Source organism: Haplochromis burtoni, unplaced genomic scaffold, assembly GCF_018398535.1.
Source record: "Haplochromis burtoni strain Fernald_Lab_line unplaced genomic scaffold, NCSU_Asbu1 Contig_24, whole genome shotgun sequence".
Classification (NCBI taxonomy): Eukaryota; Metazoa; Chordata; class Actinopteri; order Cichliformes; family Cichlidae; genus Haplochromis; species Haplochromis burtoni.
In genome coordinates this window covers 1,461,242-1,465,890 of record NW_024582385.1, presented here as the reverse complement: position 1 = coordinate 1,465,890, position 4,649 = coordinate 1,461,242, and positions in this window count along the sequence as shown.

Sequence of the window (4,649 nt, the reverse complement as noted above, 5' to 3'; positions counted from 1 at the left end):
GTAGAACGGAGGAGTGGCAGAGCAAGAGCTGATCAAATAGAATGATGGTGATCGCTGTACGTATATATTAAATGGGTGGACTTGGACGGTGGACGGAGTGGCACGTTACTAGATTAAGCTGGGGACCTGTTAATTGTCGCTGACACAAGATGGAGAGGCGGTTCGTGGGATGACGGTTTTTAACATGGGCCTTCAGGTTCGCCCGTGAAGTCCGTTGTCCCCTAAGACGTGGAGATATGATCAGTCGGACGAATGAGGTGGGGCTAGCTCTATCGTGGAGAGGGAGTGGCAAAGGTAATGGATTGAGGAGGAGATGAGACATGGCGAGTAGGGTGGGGAAGATGCCGGATCATATTGAGCCCTACGACAAATGGACTGTAGAGCCTTGTTTTTCTAAAAGCCTTGTCTCCACCAGAGCTGGCATCACACACACCTGTGCCTTACAGAATTTGGCCTGCCGCCGCAAGTTTTTGCTGCAGACACAGAGAATGATGAAACCTGAAATATTCAGATAACAAGTCGAAATTATGCCAAGGTCCATGTCCAACTTCAAGTCACACAGTCAAAGCCTCAAACACTGACGGTACATTAGTCAGACCGAAAGGCATTACCAGGTATTCGTAATCAGTGATGTGTCAGGCGTTGCGTGGAGGCGAGGAAGAAGGAACCCAAACGCAGGACTGGCAGGTAGGTGAAGGTTTATTATAGGGAGTGGGTGAACGGACACTGACTGGCTAGACAACTGAACGGCTGACTGAACTGAGGGAACACACGGGAAGGACAACGTAACATCAGACGTACATCAATGACACGACAGTGAATGGGTAGAAACAGAGGGCTTAAATACACAGACTGGTGATAATGATAATGAGAGACCGGTGAGTACACAGCTGAACATAATGAACTAATGGGAAGAGGACTGAACATAATGCACACAGACCAAGGCTAACACAATAAAACAGGAAGTGGAACAGGCAGTAGATAAACAGTGAACATGAACTGAAAATACTGGGTCACCGACCCAGGAACCCTGACAGTCTGGCAGTGACAAAGGCCGGCACCCGACGGCCAAGAAAAAAAAACCAGAACAGGGCGGGCGGAGGGGGCCCAGGACGGAGGGACGGAGCCCACACAGCGACAGTTCAGGTGGGCGGCCACGTGGAAGGCAGCAGCGACCACTGAGCCGGTCCGGTTAGCGGCTGCGGCGGTCGAGATCAGACTGTTCCGGTGGGCGAGACGAGACAGTTCAGGGGGCCAACCGTGAGGACAGCAACGGCGGTGACGTGCACACAGTTCGGGAGGCCGACCGTGCGGAAGGCAACGGCGGCGACGTGGACACAGTTCGGGGGGCCGGCCGTGCGGAAGGCAATGGCGGCCACTCAGGCGACGGCAGTCCGGGGGCCGGCCGTGCGGAAGGCAACGGCGGCCACTGAGCCGGTCCGGTGGACGACCACGCCGGCGACGAGGAGAAGGTGGCCGAGGAGCAGCTGCAGGAGGCGGCACGGGAGCCGGCGGAGACTGAGGAGCAGCTGTAGGACCAGGCGAAGCAGAAGCCGAGTCTGAGGCCGGACCAGGCGAAGCAGAGGCCGAGTCTGAGGGGCCGAAGCCGGACCAGGCGAAGCAGAGGCCGGACCAGGCGAAGCAGAGGCCACTTAAAGACAAAACAATAAGGTGACATATACCAGTTTTTAAATTGTGTTGATAGGCCACGGACAACCAGAGTCATGATAAACAAGATATGCGCAGCGTTTTTTCCTCAATAGTTTCGTCACGTTTACTGTCTAAGGACAGCGCAGCGAGACCTCTCTGCTTATGAGCAAAAAATAAAAACGGGAAGTTTTAGGAGTGACGGCAAGAGAGAGAAAGAAAAAAGAGAGAGAGCGAGTTTTGAGATGTGAGAGATTTGTGACGTTTAGCGTGTTTGGAGTGTGTAGTTAATGTGTTGTCTTGTGTAGTTAGTGTGTAGTGTTGTGGATAGTTTTGTGTTGTGTGTCAGAACAATGAGGCGACTGCTGTCTCCAGGTAGAAACAGGAGTGATACACCTGCTGCTGTCAGACCTGCAGGTATCAGGCTGTGATGTTCTCCTTTATAGTGGACAGAAATTATTTTTTGGAGTGGCACAAATAATTTGTGTGGCATCTTATTGAATGCAGAACAGCTGATTGTTCTGTAAATAGTTTGAAATGGTTATTTAAAAAAATCAAGGTAAAAGGTAATGAATGCAAATAACTTTGTCTGTGAAGGTTCTCAGTCATCCAGGTCATCGTAGTCAAAGGAGCTTGCAAAGAAAAGAAGTAAGTAAAGAAGTCCAGACGCTTTTTTTTGCAAGCTCCTTTGAATGCAAATAACTTTGTTTGCAAAACTTGTGCATAGGATTTTAAAATTGACAATTTATATTTGCATTTAAAGTTATGAAATATGATTCATTAAACATGTTTGTGGTTGTTACAGTAAAAATATAACTTTTTCTACTCTGATTTTATGTTTTTTGTCTGATTTTAGATCAATTGTGTTAATACAGTATGTCAAAATGAAAACATAACTGTAAATTCAGACACGTGAGGTTGTGCTGAAAAGAATGACCAAACAAGGCAAAGTAAATAGTTTTAAAGGTGAAATGTAGAGGAAAAATCAAAAGTAGTTAAAAATGGCCAATTATACCCTGGACCCCAGAGGGTTAAACATTTTTTTCAAAGTAACGCAATAGTTACTTTTCAAGTAATTAATTACTTTTAGATATCTTGTAACTCAGTTACTAACTCAGTTACTTTTTTGAAGAAGTAACTAGTAACTATAATTAATACTTTTTCAAAGTAACTTGCCCAACACTGTTCGTAATGTCCTCGAGGAGTGTTGAAGGCCATTTTCTACTCATCTGCCTGGCGTATGCACACCAGGCGATATGCGTTCCGAAGGTCCTTTTTCGTGAAAATGATGGCTTCCTGTAGAGGTTCAATAGCAGAAGAGATCAGTGGGAGGGGATATTTATTCTTCACAGTTATGTCACTGAGACCCCGATAGTCAATACAGAGCCTGAGAGATTAATCTTTCTTTCCTACAAAGAAAAAACCACCAAAGGCAAAGGGGACAGGCGAATTAAGCCCGCCTCCAGCGACTCCGTGATATACCTGTCCGTGGCCGCCTTCTTAGGGTCGGAGAGGCCGACTGGTAGGCAGCTGGTCTCCAAGTAACAGTTCAACGGAACAGTCATATCAACGGTGAGGGGGAAGTGAGAGAAAACAGGCCCCAGATCACCTCTGGTACGGACAAAAGATCCAAAGTCTCAGGTGCCAGCTTAGAACTGAAGACAGGTGGAGGTAGTAGACTTGTAGTCAAGACCGCCTAATCCGAGACCAAGACAAGACCAAGACCAGAGGGTATCGAGACCAAGACAAGACCAAGACCAAGACCAAGTTGAGACGAGACCAAGACCGAGACCGAGTCGAGACGAGACCAAGACCAAGACCAAGACCGAGACAAAAAAAGTCTTTAAACTGCAGCCAGATGCTATTCTATATACATATTCAGGACACCTTAAACTAGTTTTTTAATTAAGCAGCAAGGCAGAACAAAGTCGGGCCTGTATCAAGACACAGGGACTAAACCCCAATTCAACCAGACCCAAAACTGATCTGGAATTAAAACAGGACTACAACAGTAACCAAGACAGAACCAAAATCAGAACTAGATGATAGTAGCACTAAAAATCATCATAGACCTGCACTACACTTATTTTTTAATTCTACCAAAGTACAATATTTAGATTGAGAAAAGTTTATATAATTATTTAGCCTCGTTGTGCAAACAAGCCTGCATAACTTAATAAATATAGAATTTGAAAAGTAACAAAGGGTATCTAAAAAGAAACACTAGGTACTAGATACATGTTCTGATGAGTTTTGGCAAACAACCATTTGACTAACATGTGTGTCTCACCTGCTCTTGTTCCATCTCTGTTCTGTCGTCATTCTCTCTCTCCCTCTCTGCTCCTCTCTCTCCCTCTTTGTGCTGACAATCAAGCCAAACACCAACATCATCAAATATACAGTTGAAACCAGATATTTATGTACTCTTCAGATAAAAACACAAACACTTTTTTAATTGTAACATCAAATCACATGGACTCTACTAACCTATCAGAAGCTTCTTTAGCTCAGAATGGAATCGTCTGGAGTTTTCTTATTAATTAACAATAAACTTAGTGTATATGTACTCCTAAATTTGATGAAAGTGATTAAAATAGACAGCTCCCTCTTTTTATTCTGACATTTAACTAATTCAAAAGATATTTCAACATTTATTTATCTAAAACAAAAGTTTACTCTAAATTGATGTTTAACAGTAAAAAAAAGTTTTTATGTTTTCTCCATAAAGTGTATGTAAATATCTGGTTTCAACTGTGAATATACTGCTGTGTATTGAAATTCCTCTTGTTTTGCATAGATATACTGAACAACATCCAAAGCATAATATATAAAATAACATCTACCTGAGTTTTTTCTTTGAAAGAAGCTCCTTATGTCCATTGTTGTGTTCATCAGTACACAACTGAAACCGATTTAGAGAGTTTGTTTAGCCGTGGAGGGTAACAACTGAAAATATGAAATGTAAGCTAAGACTAAAAAATCAGCATTGCTGTTCGGCTTTT